General features: G+C 37.5%; 3 pseudogenes; all 3 read left to right on the top strand.

The window, feature by feature from the left end:
• Positions 1-1,870: 1,870 nt before the first annotated feature.
• On the top strand, positions 1,871-2,814 carry LOC101359141 (olfactory receptor 4F6-like; annotated as a pseudogene).
• A 69-nt stretch (positions 2,815-2,883) lies between these two features.
• LOC101340660 (olfactory receptor 4F6-like) lies at positions 2,884-3,582 on the top strand (annotated as a pseudogene).
• A 12,577-nt stretch (positions 3,583-16,159) lies between these two features.
• LOC101340398 (olfactory receptor 4F6-like) lies at positions 16,160-17,103 on the top strand (annotated as a pseudogene).
• The last annotated feature ends 1,606 nt before the right edge of the window (positions 17,104-18,709 follow it).

Genomic DNA, 18,709 nt, shown 5'->3' with positions numbered 1-18,709 from the left:
TAATGAGAAACTATTTGTTCTGTAAACCTTCATCTAAAGTACAATAAAAAAAAAAGAAAAAAAAAGAAGGACTTCATGAAGGAAGTTATTTTTCAAGGTGGGATGTTGAAGGATAGCAGGAATTAGAGAGGTGTAATGAAGGTAAAGACATTGTAAGCTTAGTGAAAAAAAGGGAGTGAAGACACGAGCTGAAATATTTGAGGGTTTGTATGAGGGGAGAGAGTTTGTATCAGGGCATGGCCAGGGAAGAGGAAGTAGTATAGCTTAGACTGTAGGGTTTAGGGAGGAGTGGAGTAACAAAGTGAGTGGACATCTTGGGAGTTGCTTTGATCTTTGTTTTAACTTGTGAAATAGATTCTGGTTATATCTTTAGAAGATTTGAATATCTGAAGACATGAACTGTGTAATTTTCCAACTCCACATACATTTTACCTCATAGTAAAAGTGAAATTGACATACTCTTACTGTAAAAATTTAAGACAGTAGATAAGAGCATAAAAGTAAAAGTTTTCTTCCCCCTCAAATCTTTCTCAACCAAACTAGAGATAATTATTGTTAACAGGTTTTTGTGTGTGCATGTGTGTGTCTGTGTATCAACATAGACATTTTCTACCCGTTATTTTATTTAATTTCATTTTAAACCCAAATGAAATAATGTGAGTGCAGGAACAGCCACCTTCTCCTCCTATCTATCCTGTGTAAGAACGTTTAGGTCTACCTTAGTATTACAAATGGCTACACAATATTCCATGGAAGGGATCTGATATTAATTTACTGAACTAGTCCCCTTTTGTGACATTTATTTTCATGTTTTTCTCATTTAAACAATGCTTCAGTAAATATCTCTGTATCTATTTCTTCGTATTCTTTGTTTACATGCACACATACACATACTCAGGGAATTTTTTTTTTCTGGATCACTGTATATGAGCATGTACACTTTTGGAAAATATTGCCAAACTGGAAAATGTTTAATCAGCTTACTCTCCCACCACCAGTTATGAGACTTCCCATTTCCCCATTTCCCACAAAACCCTGAATTTTGTCAAATGTTTAAATCTCTGCTCATCTGATTAAAAAACTAGTACCTTGCTATTTTAGTACGCATTTATTTAGTTATGAATGAGGTTAAGCATTTTTATATTCAAGTAAACAGGCCTATTTGTAAATTCTGTGCTATGTTCACTCTTATTCTTTCTCCTCTACTTAGGATTTATGACTCATCACTCTCATTCTTGTGGCCTCTTTTACTTGATGTCCCGCATCCCCCGCCCCGAGCTCCCACCCAGAATCTCCTCCTCAGTCACTTCCTCTAGCACTTATCTTCCTTCCATGGGGTAATACTCCTATCTTTCTGCCTCCTCAAAATAATTCATCATGTTTTCCCGATATACCTATATGAGAAATTTACATCTGCAGGCCTTAAAAAAACGCATATAAGGATTTTGAAATCCTTGCCAGTGTGATTATAGAAATGGTATTGTTACACTGAGGGATGTCCAGGTTATGAAATTCACTGTCACTTAAGTGTTTCACGTAGCTAAATGCTTTATAGAAAGCCTTTTAACTTACAGCTGTATGTGTATGACTGAAATAATGACACTTAAAAATACAACAGAACTTTTCACCCAAATAAGTAAAAAGGTTCTTATTCTATGCGATATATTTTTGGTGATAGAATGTAAAACAGAGGAATATGAATTTGTTTGTGACTGAAACTGTCTCCAAAGGGGAAAAAAAAAGGTTTTGCCTAGTTTTCTGATAACTTTGAATTTCCCGTGAATCTGCCAAGTTCAGTGCCATTTCTCTGAAATCAGAATTTGTGCTTGCTTTCCTCTTTCAAGTAGCATAAGAGTTGTCACTGATAACAGAAGCAATGAATGGAGCCAACTACTCTGTGGTGTCTGAGTTTGTGTTCCTGGGATTCTCCAATTCATGGGAGATCCAGCTTCTCCTTTTCCTCTTTTCCGTCATGTTTTATGTGGCAAGCCTGATGGGAAACCTCCTCATTGTGCTAACTGTAACTTCTGACCCTCATTTGCAGTCTCCTATGTACTTCCTGCTGGCCAACCTTTCCATCATTGACCGGATATTTTGCTCAATGATAGCTCCCAAGATGATTTATGAACTTTTCAGAGAGCAGAAAACCATCTCTTTTGGAGGCTGTGTAGTTCAGATCTTTTTTATCCATGCACTTGGGGGCATGGAAATGGTGCTGCTAATAGCCATGGCCTTTGACCAACAGTTGGCCATATGTAAGCGTCTCCATTACCTGACCATCATGAACCCACGAAAGTGCATTTAGTTTTTATTTGCCTCCTGGATTATTGGCCTTATTCATTCAGTGGCTCAACTGGCTTTTGTTGTAGACTTGCCTTTCTATGGTTCAAATGAATTGGATAGCTTTTTTTGTGACCTTCCTTGATTTTTCAAACTTGCTTCCATAGAGACTTTCACATTGGGATTCATGGTTATTGCCAGTAGTGGATTGATTTCTGTAGTCTCCTTTTTAATTCTGATTATCTCTTACATCTTTATTTTGGTGACTGTACAGAAAAAATCTTTAGGTAGTATATCCAAGGCCCTCTCTACTCTGTCAGCTCATGTCGCTGTGGTGGTTTTGTTCTTTGGGTCATAAATCTTTTTCTATATGTAGCCATTTCCCACATTACACCTGGATAAATTCTTTGCCATCTTTGATGCAGTAATCACTCCTTTTCTAAATCCACTCATCTATACATTCAGGAATATGAGATGAAGGTGGCAATGAAGAGACTATGCACTCAGTTTGTAAATTACAGTAAAATCTCTTAAATATATTGAGGATGTAGAAAAAGGCAAAGTACACTAAAATTTCAAATGGATAGGCACTAATAAGCCTTTCTTGATCTGGTAGTTTGCTCTATTGCAGTCCCGAAAATGATTTATGACCTTTTTAGAAAACACAAAACAATCTCTTTTGGTGGCTGTATAACCCAGATCTTCTTTATTCATGCTATCTGGGGCAAGGAAATGGTGCTTCTCATAGCTATGGCCTTTGACAGATACACAGCCATATGTAAGCTTCTCCACTACCTGACCATCATGAGTCCATGAATATGCATTTTGATTTTGACTACTACCTGGATCCTTGGCTTCATCCACTTAGTGGCTTAATGGGCTTTTGTTGTAGATTTGGCATTTGGTAACCCTAATGTATTGGACAGCTTTTACTGTGACCTCCTTCAGCTCATTAAACTTGCTTGCACAGAGACCAATAGACTGGAATTAGTCACAGCCAACAGTGGACTCATCTCTGTGGGTTCCTTCCTCATACTGATAATGTCTTGCATCTTCATTTTGGCCACTGTTCAGAAACACTCTTCAGGTGGCTTATCCAAGGCCCTCTCCACTTTGTCAGCTCATGTTACTGTGGTGGTTTTATTCTCTGGGCTGTTAGTGTTCTTCCTTATGTAGCTCTTCTCCTTATCACACTTGGACAACTTTCTTGCTATCTTTTATGCAATTCTCACTCCTTCTCTGAATCCACTGATCTATACATTTAGGAACAAGGATATGAGGGCAGCAATGAAGAAACTTTGATGTCAGCTTGTGAGTTACAGAAAGGTGTCCTAAATACTCTTTTAAGAAAAGGCCTACACTCTATTTGATGATGATGGAAAAAATAACTATGAAAATTTTAGAGCCCTATTACTTTGTGTACTAGGTTGCATTTAGGCATCTGCTGTTGTTTTATATCTATAGTACTGTAATAAAAAAGGATAAAGGGAGCTAACATTGGAGTCTTCTGTGTTTCAGACCCTGTGCTGGGGTTTCATGTGCATTATTTTATTTAATAAGGAGCCCTGGTGGTGCAATTGTTAAAGAGCTCGGCTACTAACCAAGAGGTTGCGGTGGGAACCCACCAGCCACTCTGTGGGAGAAAGATGGGACATCTGCTTCCATAAATATTTACAGCCTTGGAAACCCTGTGGGGCAGTTCTACTCTGTCCTATATGGTCACTATGAGTCAGAATCGACTCAATAGCAACAGGTTTTTATTTTATTTAATATTCATAATAACTTTATTGTATTTTATTTTTATTAATATTTTTCTTAAATTAGAAAATGCTTTCCATTTATTCTCTTTGTAATCATGTAACATTTTAAATGAAAGCTCATTTTCACCTTAATCCACCACTTCCAATTGTCTTATTCCTGAAATGGTATCAGAGAACAAATTCAACAATTTTAGTGTTGAATAACCAAAACCAAACCCATTGCTGTCCAGTTGATTCTGACTCATAGTGACCCCATAGGACAGAGTGGAATGGCCTCATAGTGTTTTCAAGGCTGTAAGTCTTTACAGAAGCTGGCTGCCACATCTTGCTTCTGCAGAGCAGCTGGTGGGTTTGAAGTGCCCACCCTTTGTTTAGCAGCAGAGTGCTTAACTATTGCACCACCAGGGTTTCTTTAGTGTTGAATATTAGCATATTTTTCCTTTTCAGTGTTAGACTTTCCTTGCTTTGACTGAAAACTTATGCTGTTGAGCCAATTATGGCTCATGGTAACCCCGTGTGTGTTAGAGTAGAACTGGGCTCTATGTAGAGTTTTCATTAGCTGTGATCTTTTGAAAGTAGATTGCAGGGTCTTTCTTCAGAGGTGCCTCTGGGTTAATGTTATTTTTCTCAACTATTTACCAAAATGCCACAATATCACATTGGTTTTTGTTTTTAATCTTATTGTGCTTTAGGTGAAAGTTTACAGCACAAATTAATTTCTTATTCAAAAATTTATACACAAATTGTTTTGTGACATACAGAACAACTGTGTCAGTACTCTCCCCCTTTCCCTTTCTACCATGGGTTCCCTGTGTCCATTCATACGGTTTTCCTGTCTCTCCCTGCCTTCTTGTCTTTGCTTTTGGGCAGGTGTTGTCCATTTGGTCTCACATACTTGACTGAACTAAGAAGCGCGTTCCTCATCTAACCTTTGGCTGGAAGGTGGACTTTGAGAGTGGCTTTAGTTCTGAGTTAGCAGGGTGTCCGGGGGCCATAGCCTTGAGGATTTCCCTAGTCTCTGTCAGACTAGTAAGCATGGTTGTTTTTTTGTGAATTTGTATTTTGTTCTACATTTTTCTCCCACTCTGTCTGGGACCCTCTATTGTGATCCCTGTCAGGGTGGTCATTGGTGGTAGCCAGTCACCATCTAGTCCTTCTGGACTCAGGCTGGAGGAGGCTGTGGTTCATGTGGTCCATTAGTCCTTTGGACTAATATTTTCCTTGGGTCTTTTGTCTTCTTCATTCTACTTTGCTCTGGACAGGATGGAACCAGTAGATGTATCTTATCTGGCCTCTCATAAGCTTTTAAGACCCCAGATGCTACTCACCAAAGTAAGATGTAGAACATTTTCTTTATGAACTATATTATGCCAGATGGCCCTCGAGACTATGGTCCCCAGTACTCAGCCCTAGTAACTCTGTCCCTCAAGGTGTTTCTATGTGTCTAGGAAGATTCTATGACTTTGCTTTTGTAGAGCTGTGCTGACTTCCCCTATATTGTGTGTTGTCTTTCCCTTCACCAAAGTTATCATTTGTCTGCTGTCTAGTTAGTGATTTCCCTTTCCACCCCTCCCTCCCCTCCCTAATAACCATCAAAGATTTTTTGTGTGCGTGTCCTTGGGTTTTTGTAATAGTCATCTCATACAATATTTGTCCTTTTGTACTTGACTTATTTCATTCAGCATAATGCCTTCCAGATTCATCCATATTGTGAGATGTTTCACGAATTCATCATTGTTCTTTATTGTTGTGTAGTATTCCACTGTGTATCATTGTTGTTAGGTGTCATCAAGTCAGTTCGGACTCACAGTGATGCTATGCACAACAGAACGAAACACTGCTCCGTGCTGCACCATCCTCACAATCTTTTCTATGCTTAAGCCCATTGTTCTAGCACTGGGTCATTCTGTCTTGTTGAGGATTTTCCTCTTTTTCACTGACCATCCACTCATCATGCAGGACGTCCTTCTCCAGGGACTGGTCCCTCCTGATAACATGTCCTTGCTTCTAAGGAGATTTTGGGTATACTTCTTCCAAGATAGATTCGTTTGTTTGTTCTTCTGATAGCCCATGGCATATTCAACATTCTTCGCCAACATCGTAATTCAAATGCATCAATTCTTCTTCGGTCTTCCTTATTCATTGTCCAGCTTCACATTCATATGAAGCAAATGAAAATACCAAGACTTGTGTCAGGTGCAGCATAGTCCTCAAAGTGACATCTTTTCTTTTTAACACTTGAAAAAGCTCCTTTGCAGCAGCAGACCTTTTACTTCTTGACTGCTGCTTCCATGGGTGTTGATTGTGGGTCCAAGTAAAATGAAATCCTTGACAACTTCAGTCTTTTCTCTGTTTATCATGACGTTGTTTACTGGTCCAGTTGTGAAGATTTTTTTCTTTATGTTGAAGTGTAATCCACACTGAATGCTGTAGTCTTTGTTCTTCATCAGTAAGTACTTCAAGTCCTCTTCACTTTCAGCAAGCAAGGTAGTGTCATCTGCATAACGCAGGTTGTTAATGAGTCTTCCTCCAATCCTGATGCTATGTTCTTGTTTATAAACTGCAGCTTCTGAGATTATTTTCTCACCATAAAAATAGAATAAATATGGTGAAATGATACAACCCTGATGTACACCTTTCCTGACTTTAAACCATGAAGTATCCTCTTGTTCTGTTTGAACAACTGCCTCTTGTCTATGTACAGGTTCCTCATGGGCACAATTCAATGTTCTGGAATTTCCATTCTTCTCAATGTTATCCATAGTTTGTTATGATCCACATAGTTGAATGCTTTTGCATAGTCAGACAGGTAAAAATCTTTCTGGTATTCTCTGCTTTCAGCCAAGATCTATCTGACATCAGTAATGATATCCCTTATTCCACATCCTCTTCTGAATCCAGCTTGAACTTCTGGCAGTTCCCTGTCTATGTACTGCAGCAACTGCTTTTGAATGATCCTCAGCAAAATTTTATTTTGTGTAATATTGTTCAATAATTTCTGAGTTCTGTTGGATGACCTTTCTTTGTAATGGGCACAAATATGGATCTCTTCCAGGCTGTTTGATAGGAAGCTGTCTTCCAAAATTCTTGACATAGGCGAGTAAGCACCTCTAGCTCTGCATGTGTTTGTTGAAATATCTCAGTTTGTGTTCTGTCAATTCCTGGAGCCTTGTTTTTCACCAGCACCTTCAGGGCAGCTTGGACTTCTTCCTTCAGAACCATCAGTTCTTGATCATATGCTACCTTTTGAAATGGTTGAACGTTAACCAGTTCTTTTTGATATAGTGACTCTGTGTATTCCTTCCATCTTCTTTTGATGCTTCTAGAATCATTCAATATTTTCCATATAGAATCCTTCAATGTTGCAACTCAAGGCTTGATTTTTTTCTTCAGTTCTTTCAGCTTGAGAAGTGTTGAGCATGTTTTTCCCTTCGGGTTTTCCAACTCCAGGCCTTTGCACATTTCATTATAGTACTTTACTTTGTCTTCTGGAGCTGCTCTTTGAAATCTTCTTTTCAGATCTTTTACTTCACCATTTCTTCCATTTGCTTTACCTACTCGATGTTCAAGAGTAAGTTTCAGAGTCTCTTTTGATATCCATTTTGTTTTTTTCTTTCTTTCCTATCTTTTTAATGACCTTTTGCTTTCCTCATGTATGATGTCCTTGATGTCATTCCACAACTCATCTGGTCTTTGGTCATTAGTGTCCAGTGTGTCAAATCTGTTTTTGAGATGGTCTCTAAATTCAAGTGGGATATACTCAAGGTTGTATTTTGACTCTAGTGTACTTGTTCTAATTTTCCTCAGCTTCAACTTGAACATTCAACAACCTTTCCAACATTTGTTATTTTCTTTTTTTTTTATTTGTGCCAGTAATGTTGGGATGAGATAGTGTCTCATTGTAGTTATGATTTGCATTTCTCTATTGGCTAATGATTGGGAGACTTTCCTCATGTGTCTGTGAGCCGCCGGAATGTCTTCTTTGGAGAAGTGTCTGTTTATATCCTTTGCCCATTTTTTAATTTAATTATTTGTCTTTTTGTTGTTGAGGTATTAACATATTCTATAGATTTTAGAGATTAGAAGCTTGTGGAATATGTCACAGAGAAAAATATTTTCCCAGTCTGTAGGTTCTCTTTTTATTCTTTTGGTGAAGTCTTTTGACAAGCATAGTGTTTAATTTTTAGGAGCTCCCGGTTATCTAATTTATCTTCTAGTGTTTGTATATTTTTACTTATGGTTTGTATTCTATTTATCCCTTGTAGTAGTGCTCCCAGCATTGTCCTATTTTTCCTTCCATGATCTTTATCATTTTATGTTTTATATTTCAGTCTTTGATCCATTTTGAGTTAGTTTTTATGTATGATGTGATATATGGGTCCTGTTTCAGTTTTTTTGCAGATGGACATCCAGTTTTGTCAGCACCATTTGTTAAAAAGACTGACTTTTCCCCATTTAATGGACTTTGGTCCTTTGTCATAGATCAGCGGACCGTAGGTGGATGGATTTACATCTGGATTCTCAGTTATGTTCCATTGGTCAATATGTCTGTCTTTGTACCACTACTAGGCTGTTTTGACTACTGTAGCTTTTAGTAAGTTCTGAGATCAGGTAGTGTGAGGCCTCCTACTTTGTTCTTTTTCTTCAATAATACTTTACGTATCTGGGGCCTCTTTCCATATAATGTTGGTGGCTAGTTTTTCCTTCTCATTAAAGAATGTTGTTGGTATTTGGATCAGGATTGCATTACATCTATAGATCACTTTGAGTAGAATTGACATCTTCACAAAGTTGAGTCTTCCTGTCCATGAGCATGGTATGTTTTTCCATTTATGTAGGTCTCTTGGTTTCTTGCAATAAAGTTTTGTAGTTTTCTTTGTATAGATCTTTTAGGTCCCCAGTTAGATTTATTCCTAAGCATTTTATCTTTTTAGGGGTTATTATAAATGGTACTGTTTTCCTCATTTCCTTTTTGAAGTTCTCGTTTTTGTTGTCTAGGAATTCAACAAATTTTTGTATGTTGATCTTATTTCCTACTACTATGCTGAATCTTTCTATTAGTTCCAGTCATTTTCTTGTGGAATCTTTGAGGATATCTATGTATAGTATCACATCATCTGCGAATAGGGCTAGTTTTACTTCTTTCTTTCCAATTGAGATGCTCTTTATTTCTTTTTCTTGCCTTATTGCTATAGCTAGGACTTACAGCATAATGTTAAATAGTAGTGGTGATAAAGGGCATCCTTTTCTTATTGCTGTTGTCATGGAGAACACTTTCAGCCTCTGTTGAGAAAGATGTTGGCTATTGGTTTTGTATAGATGCTTTTTATTATGTTGAGGAATTTCCCTTCTATTCCTATTTTGCTGAGAGTTTGTATCAGGAATCGATGTTGGACTTTATCAAATGCCTTTTCTGCATTGATTGAGATTATCATATGATTCTTTTCTTTTGTTTTATTTATGTGGTGGATTACGTTGATTCATCTTTTGGTGTCGAACCATCCTTGCATACCTGCTGTGAATCCCATTTGGTCATACTGTATTTTTTTTTATGATGCTGAATTCTACTGGATAGAATTTTTGTTAAGAATTTTTTTGTCTCTATTCATGAGAGATATTGGTGTGAAATTTTCTTTCTTTTTTTTTGTGGTGTTTTTGCCTGGCTTTGGTATCAGGGTTATGCTGGCTTCATAGAATGAATTAGGGAGTATTCCTTCCTCTTCTATGTTTTGAAATAGTTTGAGTAGTATTGGTGTGAGTGCTTCACTGAATGTTTGGTAGAATTCTCCAGCGAAGACATCTTGGTCATGTTTTTTTTTTTTTTTTGTTGGAAGTTTTTTAATTTTTATTATATTTTTTATGTCTTCTCTCATTATGGGTTTTTTTACATTTTCTATCTTAGTCAGTTTGTGATAGTTTAGTGTTTTTTTTAAAAATTCATCTTAGTTTAATGTCTATTTGTTTCTTATTGCCCTATATCCTTTGGCTACCTAAGGAACCACTGATTATATAATAGAATTGTGGGATTTTAGAACTGGAACTTTTGAGATCATTTGCTGAAATTAATTCATTTTCTAGATGATAATATTTGGGCACTGAGATGTTAAGTGGTACACCCAGGAGGAGAATCAGGTGTCCTTAAATTTAGATTACATTAAAAAAATTTTTTTAATCTCTAGGCCCACTTTTGATTTGAATTCTTGAACTTTCCAATAAGATTATACCTTTTATTATCTTTCTATTTCTGACTCTGGCTAAAGCAGAAGTGACACTAGTGAGGTGTCCTTTTATTGGCATTAATTTCTTATGGTTATTTACTGTTCTCAAGTTCTTTCTTTATTTTCAGCCCAACTAGAAATTTCTTGATCCAAGTCCTGGTTATTTTAATACTAGATGATTATATCATCACTCCCTGAACTTTTCATTCATGGCTTTTTCTTTTAAATGTCACTTCATCAGATATCCACAATTAAACCATATTCCTCTGTTAATGTTGCTTTCTGCTTTGATGAAAACCCTAAAAGGCATTAATAATCACTTTTATTATTGCTGCCAATGTTTGGCAGTTACACTAAGCAAACCTTCAAGAATTTCAACATGAATATTTCTGTATTTCTTTATGTGCTTCTATTAATGGATTATGGTATCCATGACTGAACAGTTGGAGCATTTCAGAACTTTTGGAAACTCAAAGAGAGTATAAGCCAGAGACAAAATCATTCTGATCTATAAACAAATTAAGCTATTGACACACCATTGTTAAACTAATAACAAACCATTATAAAATTACACTAATGCTTACTTTTCAAAAAAATTATTAAAAATTTTCACATGTACACTCATATCCCAGTAGATTAGTGATTTTTTGATAGATGTTTGAAATATATTCTTCTTAAACTACTGACAGATTTCAGACTTCTTTTATGAAGTTATTTTTCTTCTTTATACTTTTTTTTCCTATTTTATTTTGGATTTCCTTAAAAATTGTTAAATCATTTGTAAATACTTATTAGAAGAATTATACAGTAACCTTACATTATCTTAACCAGGGAGAAAATTTTCATTTTTGCATAATTAGACTTTTTCTGAGGCTTGTGTTATGTATCAAATTGTTTCTTTTCCCTGTTGGTAAGTTTTATTTATACTTCTCTTTCTCCTGATAACCTCAGAAAATGCTTCTTTGAATGCCTTTAAAATCTGTGGTCTTCTGACTTTCTATTTGACAAGTAAAATCTTAGAGGTGCAATCATTCCAAGTAAAATTTAGCACATTCAGTTCAGATTTATCATCACTCTGCTTGTTCTTAACTTTTTAATTTATAAGCTCAGTTGAAACTTCTATATATAGCTCCTTTATAATCTATCAGGGTTCTCACCATATATTAAAAGCCTATTCAATGCTTTTGTGCAACTGCTACCATACCACCACCATTGACATTTATTGATTGTGATGGTACAGGTACTATCCTAAGCTCTTTACATATATAGCTCATTTAATTCTTACAGCAATCAGTTACATAATATTCTCATTCTCATTTTATAGATGAGCTAACTAGGCACAGAAATATTGAGTAACTAGCCTAGGGACACACAGCTAATTAATGGTAAAGTCAAATATAAATCCAAGCAACCTCTGCTCTAGCTTCCTTCCTTTTAATACCCACACACCACCACCTCCCAAACCAGTGAATCCCTCTAACATGTACTTTTAAAATTTTAACATATTTTTCTCTATATATTTAGCAGCATAAATAATAAACACAAAGCATTCATGAATTCAATAAAATATACTGCTATTTAAGATTTGAGTTGTGTCCTTTTAATATATCATTAAAATATTCATCAATTTGCATTTCAGAAGTAATTTATGTAATAAAATAATCTTATAGCCTTCTCATGTTCAAGCTCAATTGTGCAGAAATGGAGGGCAATGCATCATCTATTCCTCGGAGATTTTGAATCCATGATAGAGTCCTGTTATTGGAGGAGAAGTTTGAAGCCTGAGAAGATATTTCATGGGGTTCACTCATTTTCATAGAACCAGAGAACTTGAATTATTTCCAGGAAGAGAGTGAGCCAACTTTAATAATGCTCTTTTATTGACAGCTGAAAATGACTGGACAAATGATGCACTGCTTCTTGATTCTACACCATTAAACTCCTCCAAACTATTCCAGAAGAGTTTAAAGAAGAAATGAACACTGAGCTTCACTATTCTTTCTGGCATACACAAACTCCTCCTCATTAGATAATGTATTTAACCATTAGGAGATTTTTAAGATAATTTCTACATCATATTAGTAGGTGTTGAAATAATAGGTGTTTATATTTCAACAGCCTATGGAAAAGGATTTATATTTATTTCTTTAACTTTGTGCATCTGTTGACTTTTCAAGAGTACAGCTGAGAACTGAATATCAAGGGTCAAAGGTCAAGAATATTAGTTATGGATTTGCCACCAACTTGTTTGTAGCATCAGCAAATCCATTTATCTTTTCCATATTTTGTTTTCCCAGGGCTTTTAACTGGTTCTGCTTGGTTCAGTCATGGCTGAGAAAATGACACCAGAACAGAACTGAATTTTTAAAATTTGGGTGAACCAGAATGATAACTGGAAGGGGAAAAATTATGGCTGAAGCCCAGCTAGAAGCTTAATCTCCCTTTTAGAAAACAAGGGCAGCAAATGAGTTGCATAGCAACGAAATATCTTGCCTGTGGGATTTTGAGCAGAGCTGGAAAGAGCAGTGTCCTGTTCAAAGTGCTCTTGTTCTGCTTTGAATGTGTGTTGCTCTCTACAGTCCTGCCAATAATCCACTCTTCTGCATCAGGCTCCTGAAAGGGCTCAGTATGCCTCCTCTGAGTCTCCCATTCCGGGGCTTCCACCTGTAATTTTTCCTATTCCGGTTATTGTTCTGGTTTACCTAAAATAAAAATTCGAGTCTCTTCTGGTTTCGTTTCATCAGTCATGACCAAACCCGTCTGAATCAGTTCAAAGCTCTGTGGTTTCCTTAACTCTAAAATAAAAGATTGTCCAGTCATTAGCAAAGTTTCATTGAGGTCACCACCATACCATGAAATATCAGCAACGACAACCTTCTACAGGGCTTGCTTCATTAACAGCAGTGAAAACAACCATTTTGGGAGCATGCAGTTCCAGTGCCCATTTCTATATATCTTCTTAGTGCTCTTAATAGCGTCCTGAGTTTTTTCTACCCATATCAGTAAGAGCAAACTAGTGAGAAACTTCTAGGATGACCAGGTTTTGAAAGGCTTCTCTGCAAATTTTATTACTTCTCAGTAAGCCCAAGTTAAACTCAACCTTTGTTAGTAACTCTTGACTAAAGTTTAGAAAGTAGAGGATTACATTTACCCAGAGTGATCTCAAGGTTTAATCTACTTTTAAAAAAAATTAAAATTACTTATCAGCCTTGCTTGAATTGGTGGTAAGCCTATATGAATTATAATTCTTTACCTCTTTGTGTTGACTAGCACTAGGATTAGCAGCCCCAAGCAGAGGAGAGAATAAAGGGATCACTACATAGTCTCTGAATTATCTCTCATTTCTTACATTCTATGCTTAGTGATGTGTGAGTGGGTAGATGTCTGGGCTATGTGTACCCACAATTGTAAGATTTGGGACACTAAAAATCATACTGGGATTTAGCTTCTGATCACCATTGATAACCTGTTTTCCTTTCGTAGTAATGAGTAAAGTGGACAGCTTCAGTTGTGCCTTCACTGAAAAGATCAGAGGCAAAGTAGTATTCTGTCTGCGTTCAAAAAGGGAAGGTGTTCAGTGGGGATTAATACAAAGTGTTGCTCCTAGAGACCTCAGTTTTTCAGTATAGACAGAATATGAAAGACTAGCTGTGAAGCAGTGACACCAACAATGAGTGTACAAGTCTGTTTTCAGCTCTTTGCCAATGGTTGGAATTACCTACCTTTATAATTTCTGCTAACCTGATACATAAAAAATGTCATCCAGTTTTTATAAGCTAAAATTAGATCCTGTGTAAAAATTAAAAATGATTAAGAATTGAGTGGGAATTGGAAGTATTGCTAGAATAACTTTCAGCTTCCAGAAGATAAATTTAGAATTCAATCATTTGCTTGGATAAATTTTGCATCAGTGAAGATAATCACTGTGAAAGGAGCCTCATTGATTCCCAGCTCAGTTGCTCTTTATGAACTTGACTGTCATTTATAATGTTAATGTGGAAACGTAAAGAAAAGATATTTAAAAGACATATTTAAAGAACATCATTTACAATGATAGGAAATACATCATGATTAGAACACTGTTATTATTAGTATTTCTTGGTTTGGTTACCCCAATATAAGAAAAATTTATCTCCATCTACTATATATAAGGGTAATGGTATCAAGTAGGGCTTCATGGAGAAAGCCAGTTTCCAGGATAGGGTGTAGAAGGATGGGAAAATTAGAGAGGTTAATGAGGGCATGGAGTCCCCGTGTGGTGCAAATGGTTAACAGTCTCAGCTACTAGCGAAAAGGTTAGAAGCTGGAGTCCCAGAGGAATATTGATGCCAAGACACATGTAGATCTCCAAGGAATGCTGGGGCCACAGATGTTGAAAGGAGACAAGGACCTTCCCCCAGAGCCAACACAGAAAGATTTCCCGTAGACCTGGAACCCTGAATTTGAACTTCTAGCCTCCTAAACTGTAAGAGAATAAATTTTGCTTGTTAAAGCCATCCAGTTGTGGTATTTCTGTTATACCAGCACTAGACAACTAAGAAATTTAGTGTAAGAATGTAAAATTGGCGTGGCAGGGGAGTATGACCTCTTCTAACTTCACAGAGAGGAAGGAGAATCAAGATCAACAGCTTAAGTCTTATTCCTGAGGTGGAGATCAGATAAATGTCTCCTCCCTCCAACTTTTTTACCAATTCTGAAACAATATGAATTGCTTTGTGCCTAAAATTGTCTTCCAAGGCATAAAAAAAAAAGGCTTTGCCTAGTGTGATGAGATGGATTGCTTTTATATGGCCTTTCTCACCATGGTCTTGTAACTCCCACCAAAAGACTGGGTGGGACTACGCAAATAAGGTGTCTGTGGCCCACCGAGGTCATTGGACAGCTTACTAATAATACAAATAAGGTGAATGGCATGGTGGTGGGACCATGCACATAAAGTGTATGGAACCCTAATGAGGAGATTGGTCAGTTTTGCCATCCTACTAGGCTTAAAATGAGCCATCCCAGAAGCAGAAAGGGGAGGACCTCACTACCATCAAGAAGAAGAAATGGGAGTGGAGTGTGTCCTGTGGATCTGGGGCCTCTGTGTTGAGAATCTCCTAGACCCAGGAGACAGAGAAAGAGAGCTATAACACTGGAGATGGCACAAGACAGTGAGAAGCAGTGGCAAGTGTGGCAAAGAACCAAAAGCATGAGAACCAGGAGACTGCCAGGAGAGAGCATTGCGGGCTTCCTGACCCATGGAGTGAGAGAGCTGAATGTCTTTGAGCAAGAGGCTTGCTGGTGGAGTGGGGTGCCCCTAGGCACTTATTGGTGGAGCTAAAGAGCTTGTAACACTTGTCTGAGCAGGGAAGTGGCAAGGCCGGCCCAAGAGGCGCAAGAAGTTTGAGGGGCCAAGAGGATGACGACCAAAGAGGTCTGTCTGTGGGCACAGCTGAGAAGAGGCTGTCCTGATCAAAGAACTGTATCTTGAGTCCTTCCTGACCCTGAATTGTAACTTGTTATTTCCCTAATAAATCCCATAACTCTGAGTATGGTCTTTGAGTTCTGTGTGGCCACTGCAATGAATTATCGAACCCAGCAGAGGAGTAGAGAGTGTCGTGGGAGGGACAGCTCATGTCAGAACTGGTAAAAAGGTTAGAGAGAGGAGGTATGTCTGACTTCTGACTCTAATAGGAATTAGATTTGGGCTGTTGATGCTGATGATGATTCTCTCTCCCCCTCATGAAGTTAGAGGAGGTCAGATGCTTCCACCACCATGCCACCATTTTCACACCTAGTTTTCTTACAACTATCAAATTGCCCATGAATTTGCCAAGATCAGTGCCATTTTTCCTAAGTCAGTTTGTCCTTGCTCTCCTCTTTCATGTAGCATGAGAGTCATCACTGTTGACAGAAGCAATGGATGGAGCCAACCATTCCATGGTGTCTGAATTTGTGTTCCTGGGACTCTCCAATTCCCAGGAAATCTAGTTTATCCTTTTCCTCTTCTCCTCCGTGTTTTACATGGCCAGCCTGACCGGAAATTTCCTCATTGTGCTAATGTGACTTCTGACTCTCATTTGCAGTTTCTCATGTACTTCCCCCTGGCCAACCTTTCCATCATTGACTTGATATATTGTTCAACAACAGCTCCCAAGATGGATTATGACCTTTTCAGGGAGGGCAAAACCGTCTCCACTGGAGGCAGCATAGAGTTCAGATCTTCTTTATCCATGCATCTGGGGCACTAAGTCATGGCCTATGACTGATACTTGGTCATATCTAAGCCTCTCCACTACCTGAACATCATGAACCCATGAAGGGGCATTTTGTTTTTATTTGCCTCCTGGATTATTGGCCTTATTCATTCAGTGGCTTAACTGGCTTTTGTTGTAGACTTGCCTTTCTGTGGACCTAATGAAATAGACAGCTTTGTTTGTGACTTTCCTTGATTTATCAAACTTGCTTGCATAGAGACTTATGCATCGGGATTCATGCTTACTGCCAATAGTGATTTATCTCTGGTCTCCTTTTTAATTATGATTATCTCTTTCATCTTTATTTTGGTGACTGTACAGAAAAATCTTCAGGTGATATATCCAAGGCTCTCTATACTCTGTCAGCTCATGTCACTGTGGTGGTTTTTTCCTTTGAGCTATTAAACTTTTTCCATATATGGCCATTTCCCACATCACATCTAGATAAATTCCTTGCCATTTTTAATGCCATCTTTGTTCACTCCTTTTCTAAATCCAGCCATCTACCCTATCAGGAATAAAGAGATAAATGTGATAATGAAGAGACTATGCACTCAGTTTGTGAATTACAGTAAAATCTCTTAAATATATTGAGGATGTAGAAACAGGCCAAGTATACTAGAATTTCAGATTGATATGAACTAAGTAAGCCATGTTGAATTTAACCAGAATGTCACTATCAACTAGTTTGTTTCGTTCCTTGTCTTTTTTGCCCCAAATTATAATGTAATTCTCTAGATACTGCTTATGTCAGAGACTTAAAGGCTAATGACTATCTGAACTGACTAGTTCCAATGGCCTTACTTCTGTGTAGTACCAAACAGAATTAATATAAAGTTAAACAATCCATTTTGAAAGTCAGTATGTGGTTTATTGCCCATTTTTTATGTTTCCCATGTTAAGTAGACTATCTCACTTTCAAGATAAATATTAATTTATTTTTCACCTAATTTGTCTTACTATTCAGCTGGTTTGTTTTCTATTATCTCAGCTAATTATCTGTTAGCATCCTTCATTGTTTTATTTACTAACCTGGCTTTTTTTTGTACTTTAGATGAAAGTTTACAGAACAAACTACCTTCTCATTAAACAGTTAGTACATATATTGTTTTATGACATTGGTTAACAATGCCACAATATGTCAACACCCTCCCTTTTCAAACTTGGGTTCCCTATTACTAGCTTTCCTGTCCCCTTCTGCCTTCTAGTCCTTGTCCCTTGGATGGCGTGCCCCTTTAGTCCCATTTTGTTTCATGGGCCTGCCTAATCTTGCTGAAGGGTGAACCTCAGAACTGACTTCATTACTGAGCTAAAATGGTGTCCTGGGGCCATACTCTCGGTGTTTCTCCACGCTCTGTCAGGCCAGTAAGTCTAGTCTTTTTTTGTGAGTTAGAATTTTGCTCTACATTTTTGTCCAGCTCTGTCTGTGACCTTCTATTGTGATCCCTAACAGAGCAGTCAGTGGTGGTAGCTGGGCACCATCTAGTTGTATACTGGACTCAGACTGGTGGAGGCTGTGGTAGTTGTAGTCCCTTAGTCCTTTGGACTAATCTTCCCCGGTGTGTTTAGTTTTCTTCATTCTTCCTTGCTTCCGAAGGGGGGAGACCAGTGGAGTACCTTAGATAACTGCTCACAGGCTTTTAAGACCCCAGATGCTACTCAACATAGTAGAATGTGGAACATTTTCTTTATAAACTATGTATGCCAACTGAGCTAGATGTTCCCCAAGACCATGGTCCTCAAGCCCCTAACCCAGTAATTCAGAACCTCAGGGAGTTTGGATGTGTCTATGGAGTTTCCATGACCTTGCCTTGTACAAGTTGTGGTGGCTTCCCCAGCACTGTGTACTATCTTACCCTTCACAAAAGTTACCACTTACCTATCGTCTATTTAGTGTTTTTCCATTCCCACCCTTCCCCTTCCTCGTAACCATCAAAGATTGTTTCTTTTTTGTGTGTAAACCTTTTCATGATTTTTTATAGTAGTGGTCTTATACCATATTTGTCTTTTTGTGATAGAATTATTTCACTCAGCATAATACCCTCCAGATTCATCCATGTTGTGAGATGCTTTGCAGATTCATCATTGTTCTTTATTGTTGCGTAGTACTCTATTGCGTGTATGTACCATAGTTTGTTTATCCATTCATCTGTTATGGGACATCTAGGTTGTTTCCATGATTTACTATTGTAAACAATGCTGCAGTGAACAT

Source organism: Trichechus manatus, unplaced genomic scaffold (assembly GCF_000243295.1).
Source record: "Trichechus manatus latirostris isolate Lorelei unplaced genomic scaffold, TriManLat1.0 scaffold00161, whole genome shotgun sequence".
In the NCBI taxonomy this organism is placed as follows: Eukaryota; Metazoa; Chordata; class Mammalia; order Sirenia; family Trichechidae; genus Trichechus; species Trichechus manatus.
The sequence above is the reverse complement of the archived record's forward strand: the minus strand, read 5'-3'. Positions and strand labels throughout refer to the sequence as shown.